Raw genomic sequence first — 10,002 nt, forward strand, 5'->3', positions numbered from 1 at the left:
CATCTCTTCACTTCCTAAGCCGGCAATCTCATTTGTGATGAGAGCAAGCCTAGAGTACATTTCAGTGACACCTTCACCATCCTTCATTTTGAACTTGTCAAGGTGACTTTGAAGCACATCCAATTTGGATTCCTTGACGGAGTCAGTACCTTTGCGCATATCAATCAAAGTATCCCAAATCTCCTTTGCATTCTCAAGACGGCTGATTTTGTTGAATTCTTCGGGGCACAATCCGTTGAAGAGGATATCGCAAGCTTGAGCATTGTATTGCAACATCTTCAATTCTTCCGCGGTAGCTTCACAGTTCGGTTCTCTCCCATCGAAGAATTCACCTTGCAAGCTAATACACACAATAGCCCAAACGGCGGGGTTATGTCCAAGAATATGCATTTTCATCTTATGCTTCCAACTAGCAAAATTAGTACCATCAAAGTAAGGACCTCTACGGTGGTAATTTCCCTCGCTAGACGTCATACTCTCCTAGGTTGTGAAATAAAGGCTATGATCACCAAAGCTATGGAAATCAAGGCAAATTGAGACCAAACCTCTAATACCACTTGTAGGATCGAAATTATGTCTAGAGGGGGGTGATTAGACTACTTGACCAAATAAAAATCTAGCCTTTTCCCAATTTTAAGTCTTGGCAGATTTTAGCAACTTAGCACAAGTCAAGCAATCAACCTACACATGCAATTCTAAGAGTATAGCAGCGGAATGTAAATCATTGCATATGAAGGTAAAGGGGAGGAGTTTGGATGGAGCAAACGCAATGTAGACACGAAGATTTTTGGCATGGTTCCGATAGGTGGTGCTATCGTACATCCTCATTGATGGAGACTTCAACCCACGAAGGGTAATGGCTGCGCGAGTCCACGGAGGGGTCCACCCATGAAGGGTCCACGAAGAAGCAACCTTGTCTATCCCACCATGGCCATCGCCCATGATGGACTTTCCTCACTAGGGTAGATCTTCATGAAGTAGGCGATCTCCTTGCCCGTACAAACTCCTTGGATCAACTCCACAATCTTGATGGGGGCTCCCAAGTGACACCTAACCAATCTAGGAGACACCACTCTCCAAAAGGTAATAGATTGTGTATTGATGATGAAGTCCTTGCTCTTATGCTTCAAATGATAGTCTCCCCAATACTCAACTCTCTCTCACTGATTTGGATGGTGGAAAGATGATTTGAGTGGAAAGCAACTTGGGGAAGGCCAGAGATCAAGATTCTTGTGGTAGGAATGGAATATCTTGGTCTCAACACATGAGTACGTGGTTCTCTCTCAGAAAATGAATGGTGGAAGTGTAGGCACGTTCTGATGGCTCTCTCCTCAAATGGAGGAAGGGTGGAGGGGTATATATAGCCTCCACACAAAATCTAACTATTACACACAATTTACCAAACTCGGTGGGAACAAATACTCAAACTTGGTCAGACCGATACAGTTCAGAATGTGAACGTTAGGATTATCGGTGGGACCGACATGTCAACTCTGTGGGACCGATTTCATTAGGTTTAGGGCATAACATAATCTCGGTGAGACCGATCACATGAACTCGGTGAGACCGATTTCTGTAATAGGAAAACGGAGAGTTGGTCAGCTAAACTCGGTGGGACCGATCGCTCATTTCGGTGAGACCGAAACGTTATGAAAAGGAAACAGAGAGTTTGCATTGCGAACTCGGTGGGATCGACCGCTCATCTCGGTTAGACCAAAACGTTACGAAGGGAAACAGAGAGTTTGCAATCCCATCTTGGTGAGACCGAGATCCCTATCGGTGAGACCGAACTGATTAGGGTTTCTGGCTATGGCTATGTCAAATGAACTCGGTGGCGCCCCGGATAGATCAAATCGGTGGGACCGAGTTTGACTTTAGGATTGGGACATATGTGGACATGAGAAAGTGGTTGAGGGCTTTTGGGGCATACCACTAAGCATTTTGAGCAAGAAAGCCATTAAGCAACACCTCATCCCCTTTTAATAGTATTGGCTTTTCCTATGGACTCAATGTGATCTTGGATCACTAAAATGAAAATGTAGAGTCTTGAGCTTGAGCCAATATGCGTCCTTAGCATTTTGAGGGGTCCACATCTCTAGTCCATGCCATGCCAATCACTGAACTTTATGAAATGATCATCTTGAAAGAGTATTAGTTCAATGAGCTATATGTTGTTAGGAATTACCAAAACCACCCAGGGATTAGTTGCACTTTCAGTTGGACCATCCGATCGAGCCTAGCTACGAGGGGGACTGAGAGGTAGAAAATGATGCACATGCTGCGACGTAGCGAGCTGGGGAAGTAGAGCTAGGCAAGTTTCAAAGGAAGATATACTTGAAGGTTGTCGGGATGTGGCTACGTGGGCGGTGGGAGGCTGGATTCGCCCACACTAGTGCAGTGAGGAAGGGATCGGAGGACCCCCCGCGCCGGTGCTCGGCCATAGATAATGGTGCGGCCGGCAGTGGGTCTCCTCCCTCGCCATTGATGACGGCCTAAACGATGCCCCTCCTCCCCTTCTGCGGCGGAGGGGATGAGTCCGGATTTGTAACCAGCGGTGAGGATAGAAAGAGAGTGTTACCACCGCTATCTTGTTTAGATCTGGAGAGGATGAGAGTGTGTGAATAGAGGAACCCTAGGAAGCAAGTGCGGAGGATCCTGCTCACAACATGAACTTCCTGATCACGGGATCAGAATATTATTCTGATCACAACATGAACTTCCTGAGTTACACGCCTCAACTTCCCTCTGTAGGAACTCGACCTTCGGGCTATCTTCTCAACCGTGTCTCCCCGCGCGAATTTTTTTGGTCAGTCATGTTCTATGTGATGTAAGTGTAATCTACAAACGGTTTTGAGCAACTAAATACCCATTTTAAATAGGAATCTCGCTCATTGGCGGATTTGCTCTCGGATCGTGATGAAACACGTCCCTATTGCAATTTTACTGCCTGAGTTGTTCGACCTGAACTTCCCCTAATGCTAGGTTGAACTTCCACAAACATTGCCTTAATGGGGCTAGCGATATACCGTTGGAAAGCTATGGACATGAGTATCATGACCAAGTTAATTTTTTGGCAAAATGTAAGCAGTTTTGAAAACCGTTTTTTCTTCATACAAAAATGTGAATAATATTTTCGATCACATTTCAAAACCGTTTATTGGAATGAGGCAAATAATATGACGTTGGAAAGCTGCTGCAAAACCGCTCCTTCCACATGTTGAAAGTTTTCTCTAATTCCCTACGGTTAAAGAGTAATTTGGAAAATCGTAAAATTTTGCAAACCGAACAGCCGAGTTCGTATTTTCGATGTCATTTATAAACGGCTAATCCAATTGAGGCAAATGATATGGAAAACTTATGAAAATGCGCTAAATTTTCATGTGTAAATTTTTTTCTAATTTTGAATGGTTTAAAAGTAATTTAGAAAATGGTCCAAGTTATACCGAGTTCGTATTTTCGAGCTAATTTTTTAACCGTACGTCCGAATGTAGCAAATGATATGGCGTTGGAAAGCTTGAGGAAATTGTTTCTCCCAATTCCTTATTTTTTAAGTCAATTTTGAAAATGACTAAAAATGTATTTTCGCCGTAATTTCTACAAACTTTATCGGAATGGGGCAAATAATATACCGTTGAAAAGCTAAGGCAAATGCGAAACTTTTTCATGTTGATGGTTTTCTCTGATTCCTAGCCGTTTTCAAGTAATTTTGAAACGGCGGGATCATTCGTTCGGCATTTATTGTGAAACAGATTCTTCGAAAATGCACCGCGTGAAGCACCTGAACTTCTCGACATGTCTACTTGAACTTCACTCTGTTTTTCACGTGCTTTTTTTGCCCGTAGCTCTCCATCCACTCACCGGAACACTCACCGGAATTGAGCAAGTAATATACCGGTGGAAAGCTTATGTAAACACGCAACTTTCCCGTATTGATCGTTTTTTCATACTCGCGGCTATTTTAAAAGTTTTTCATCTGAAATTCATTCAATATAGTAGTCGAACTTCCTGCTGTTTTCACGTTGAACTTCTGTGAAGTATTTTCGTTTGAAATTTTCTCATCCATTCATCCGTGTTAAACAAATGATATTCCTTTTGTACAAACCTCTCTCACAATAATTTTTTTAAGTTTCTCCGACGGAGGACTTGAACTTATAACAACAAAACTTTTAGACTTTTCTTTTTAATTCTTTTTAATACAAAATGCACACCGTGTAGTACGTGAACTTCTGGCAGTTATCAATCTGAACTTCTCTCGGTTACGTGAAAATATCTGAGTTTTTTTATGAATTTTTAATCTGATTTTCTTAATCCCTTTTTATGAATTTTGAAGTGCTCTATTTTTAAAAGTTGAACTTCTTGTTATTTTATTTTTGAACTTCTTGTTTCCATTTTTAATAACGAGGTATATCTGAGTTTTCTATAATCATCGAACTTCTCCATCTTTTTCATATGGACTTCCCGGTTTTATTTCTTAATCCTTTTATGAAATTTTGAATCGCTCTATTTTTAAAAGTTGAACTTCTCGTTTTTTATTTTTGAACTTCTTGCTTCCATTCTTTAATAACGAGGAAAAATCTGAGTTTTCTATAATCATCGAACTTACTGTTGTTTTCACTTTGAACTTCTACCACGTATTTTTGTTCGTAATTTCTCACCCGTTCATCGGAGTTGCACAAATGATATACCGTGCCGACTACGTCTCTCACAACAAGTTTTGAACTTTCCCGTGCCGAGCACCTAAACTTCTTGCAACTAAATTTTTATACTTTAACTTTTTATTCTATTTTCTCATATAAAAACACACACTATGTAGTACGTGAACTTCTGGCAATTATGAATTTCAAATTCTCTCTGTTTCGCTTTAGTAACGAAAAAACCTGAGTTTTTTATAAACCTCGAACCGCTCTAACTTTTTTATTTGAACTTCTTTGTTTTTTAGAAATGCGAAAATTAGAGTTTTTTACAAACATCAAACTTCTTGATTATTTTGAATAGAAATTATTAGTTTTATTCTTAAAGAAATTGAACTTCATACTTTTGTTTTTCCTAGAAATAAATAGAATTTTTAGGCCTTTCCGTATACATCATACTACTTCCGAGTTTTCACTTTGAACTTCTTTATTTTATTTCTTCGGTAACAAGGAGAATCTCGATTTTTTAGGAATATCGACCTCCTCTATTTTTGTAATTTGGGCTTCTTGGTTTATTTCTTTTAGTAACGAAAAAAAATCCTAGTTTTAATATAAATATTGAATCGGCTCATTATTCAAATTTGAACTTCTCAGTTTTTTTATTTAGTAACGGTAGAACCCCCTTTTTGACGATCTTTTTGAACTGCTCTAGTTTTTTAGTTTGACCTTCTTGGTTTTGTAATAAATATTGAACTTCTCTATTTTTTAAATTTAAACTTCTAGTTTTTATTAGAAAAGGGAAACCCCTTTTTCTATAATGAACGAACTGCTCTGTTTCTTTAATTTGACCTTCTTTCTTTTGTAATAAACATTTGAACTTCTCTGTTATTTAAAGTTGAACCATTATTTTTTTTATAAACGGGAACATTCTTTTTTAATAATTTTTGAAGTGCTCTTTTTTTAAATTTGAACTTCGTGATTTCTTATTTAGTAATGGAGGAGAATCCTACGTTTTAATAAACATCGAACTGCTCCGTTATTTGAATTTGAACATCGAAGGTTTTTTTAGAAACGGTGGAAATCCCTTTTTACTTTTTGAACCAATCAATTTTTTTAATATGAACTTCTTGGGTTTGTAATAAACTTCGTACTTCTCTGTTATTAAATTAGAGCCTAAAGGTTTTTTTAGAAACGGGGAAAATCCAATTTTTTAAAAAATTTGGCCTTCTTTATTTTTTAAATTTGAACTTCTTGTTTTATTCTGTAGTAATACGGGCAATTCCTGGTTTTCTAACAAACATCGGACCGCTATGCTATTTCAATTTGAACTTCTAATTTTTTGAAACGAGGAAAATCATTTATTATGAAAAAAAAATTACTTTTTTTAAATTTGAACTTCTTGGGTTTTTTAAGAAATGGGAAAATATATTTTTGTTACAATAATCAAACATCTCTATTAAAAAATTGAGAAAATCCATTGGGGCGGGGGTGGGGCGGATTTTGTACACCCGTAATATTTTTCTTCGAACTATCCAATTAATTATATTTGAACTTCGAGAGTTAAATTTTTTTGGGTAAAGCTTGTTTTCTTCTTAGTATATCAATATCGAGTTGCTCTATTTTTAAAATTTGAACTTCTAGTTTTTCTAGAAACGGGTGAAATCTTGAAAAATGACACAAATTTTTGTGGTCTTTATTCGCTCACTGTTTCTCTACATAAAAATGGAAATCAAAGGAATTTTCCACCATAAAAAAATAATTTTCAGATTCAGAGAGAGGAGGTCATGCGCCCATGCAACCTGCAGACTAGTCTTTGTTTTGTTTTTACATTTATTATTGAACTGCGAACCCGCAAATCAAATTATTATTATTTTTAGTAGCATTTTGCGGTGCCCACCTTTTTTCTACACTCGTTTGTGTACATTTTCCTAATTTAACATTTTGTACCTACCGAAAATGGGCTCGCGGACTTCTTTTTTATGAATGATTTTTCTCTTAATACATTTGTTCATCAGTAAGATGCATTCTTCCCAACATCCAATGATTGAACTCTCTAAACAATTATCTTTGAACTTCCAGATTACTTTACTTCTTTAGGTTTTTGTAAACTCGGGTTAACACTAACTTCCTTCCATCAAATCACGTGAAGTACATGCATGAACAGAAAAGCGGAAGGAGTTACAAGGTCCATAACACACTTTCTTGGGCATCTTTGTGGAGCCTCCGCACAATAAACTTAACAAGTTTCAAATCGAAGCTACGAAATGAAATAAACGAATATGAGCCAAAGGCTGCAGTAACATGGTGCACATCAGTTTCAGTAGAACCGAGGCGATAGCATAGGGTTCATGCAGGTTTCTCAAGAAAGCAGAGAGGTGCTTTGAGGAGGTGGAGGGCGACTAGCATCTTGAGTCTTCTGTACTCAGTTTTGTGGTGATAACACGAACATAAGGTGTCATGGCTGGGGACACAGTAGTGTAGCAGCAGGTAAACACACTGCACAACAACTCCATATGCCTTTTCTCTGGATTTCATATGTTTTGTTTTGTCTCTGAATTTCTGAAATGACGCCAACGAGGTGTCTCCAGACGTCTCTAAACTACCTTCTTTTCTCTGCCCGCTACCTCAGAGAGCAGTGCTTGCTGCATCTACACAAAAAATGGAGCATGGCAAAAGAATTAGGGAGAAAATCATGCATGTACTTTGCCTGTAGAAGTCCGAGGCTAGTGGAGAGAAAAAACTGCATGAGCACATACTGTTTGTTGGTATTGCATATAATTATGTTCTTTTTTTCTATAGAGTGGACACTTATAAGACGTGGAGCATCTGAAAAAAAATGCCAATGGTTAGTGGCGGCTTGAAATACAACAAGAAACATACAGGGGGATGAATATACACGAAATACCTTTTAACATGTTCAGTACATGGAGGTCCCAGTATACATAAATCTTTTTCACGCAAATAGCAGTTGGCGACATGTGGAAACCAAAACAGAGTCGCAGCTGAATGCATGCCACTTTGGTAGCCACATACACAGGCTAGCTGAACCTGAAGAAGCTAACGAATTAGAACTTCGAAGGGAAAAAAGTTAAGAGGAAATTGCTCTAACAAGGAGTCTCCCTTTACCGAATTCAGCAGAAGTTGAACTGGATGGTGGGCAGCAAGATCCAGGGTGCTATGTTCATGAACAGCCGGCGGCTCCATCGTTGCACGACTTAGGGTCGAGGCGAACGGACCAGGACAGCATAGTTGAACGAACTTGCTTGTTTCTCTATACTCTGAATCTTCTCGCGCCAAAAATTAAAGAGAGGCGTGATGCATGGATCAGAAAAGTAGCGGATCGTCGAGCCGATGTGCCCTCGTTGCTATTGAGCTACAGCAGTTGCGTCGCCGTCAAGCTGCCTCCTCCGTCGCCGCCGTCATGTTACATCCAATGGAGCCGCCTCCGCGTCGTCACCGTCGAGCTGCAGCCACTGCGTTACGGTCGAGCCACTCTCGCCGCCATGTCGGTTGAGATGCCGTAGTTGCATCGCAATTCGCATCCCATCCTCTATCTAGTCCTCAGAAGTCTGAAGTGCCCCAAGTTTGCTAGTGGTCTGTAGGTACAGCCATGCCAAGCACCAAAAATACAGGTACAGCCGTGCCAAGCACAATCCGAATATAGCAGTTTTCAGTTTTCTCAAGGAAACTGAAGTGCACTCTACTAACGAAGGATTGAAATTTGTAGAACTGAAGCTCAAGTGTTACTGCAATGTTTAGCACTGAATCATCCAAGCAATTAAAATCAAATGATTTTGCAATTTTGATCACTGAAACTCCAAGTATAACAGATGATGATTTTTGGTTTTTACCTATGGAGATCAAACGTGACTCCTTGTCTTAGATTGCAACGCATACGTGCAGTTTGAATTTGACACGGCGGCGGCAGCTGCTCGGCGGGCAGCGCAGCGGCCGCAGATCCGTTGAATACAATGTGGCGGTAGCAGCAGCAGCTTGACAGGAACTTGGTTCTATCTATGCAGCTTGACAGGGAAACTGAAGTGCACTCTACTAACAGAGTACTGAAGTAGTATTCATGTTCATGGTGGCATTTTAGGAAACACAGGATGTGCGTCCCATATAGATACCTGCACAGAGTCAACACTTGCCTCTTCACGGCCATTGTCAAGCACTACAATGCTCCTCAAGAAGGGCATCAGGCCTGGCGGGTGATGGCCGTGAGGTATGGTCCTCTGTCCTCCCGCTGCTTCCACTCTGACGGATGTGCCACCTAGCTCCAGGCCGAGGCCTCCACTAGCTGCAGGCAGAGAACTCCTCTAGCTGCAGGTGGTGACGAGGTAGGCATGGCGGACGGGGACGGGGTGCGCCGGTGAGCTGCAGGCCGAGGCCTCCTCTAGCTGCAGGTGGTGACGAAGTAAGCATGGGGGATGGCCGAACGGGGAAGGGGTGCGCCGGTGGGGAGCACGGTGCAGGCGACAGGGCGAGCCGGTGGGGAACGCGAGGCGGGCTGTGAATCGCGCCTGAGTGGAGTGCGGGGTCTCCGTCGATGCATGGCTGTGGTTCAGGCGGATGGCGATGGCGGTGGTGCTTGGATCATGGGCCGACGAGGTTGGCAGCAGTGGTATGGGTGTCGGGCGGCAAACCAATCCAACGACGGGAGCCGGTGGTGCTCAAGGGTGGTGGTGGGACGGCGCAACGGCCAAAACCGGGGGTGGCGGCTGTGCGACAGCCAGATCCGGGGACGAGGGCGGCGCCGCGGATGGATCTGGGGACGAGGGCGGCGTGGCGGTCGGGTCCGGGGGTAGTGTGTGTCTATATATATATATATATATATATATATATATATATATATATATCATGTACGCGTAGTATGTAGTATATAACTTTTGTTTAATACGTTCTAGGTTTCTAGGTAGTATCTATCATATCGAAGAGTATGTACGCGTAGTATGTAGTATATAATAATATTTAGGTAGTATATACTACTTTTTTGGTAGTATGTATCATATTTTGTGTATACTCTATTTCGCGTACAAATATGTACGTATTTCACAAATACAATAAAACCATGAGCTCACTTGCAATTTTTTCATATAACTCACTTTGGAGTATGTTAGATATAGTATGAACATATTAACAATAATAAAGTAGAGTATATACTACCACATGGTAGTATATGAGAAATGGGTGTAGCTACATCCGGTAGTATGATGCATTTTCCATATATAGACACACACGCATAAACACTATTCTGATCACGGGATCAAAATATTATTCTGATCACAACATGAACTTCCTGAGTTACACGCGTGAACTTCCCTCTGTACGAACCCGACCTTGGGCTATCTTCGCAACTGTGTCTCTCCACGTG

General features: G+C 41.0%; 1 long non-coding RNA gene across 1 annotated transcript; it reads right to left on the reverse strand.

Annotated features, from left to right (window-relative positions):
• Positions 1-6,809: 6,809 nt before the first annotated feature.
• Positions 6,810-9,426, reverse strand: LOC109754920 (uncharacterized). Its single transcript, XR_005767784.2, has 4 exons — positions 7,758-9,426; positions 7,537-7,679; positions 7,388-7,457; positions 6,810-7,279 (listed from the first exon to the last, which is right to left on the reverse strand). It is a non-coding gene; the product is annotated as an uncharacterized lncRNA (long non-coding RNA).
• Positions 9,427-10,002: the final 576 nt, after the last annotated feature.

The sequence above is a fragment of the Aegilops tauschii genome, chromosome 2 (genome assembly GCF_002575655.3).
Source record: "Aegilops tauschii subsp. strangulata cultivar AL8/78 chromosome 2, Aet v6.0, whole genome shotgun sequence".
NCBI lineage: Eukaryota > Viridiplantae > Streptophyta > Magnoliopsida > Poales > Poaceae > Aegilops > Aegilops tauschii.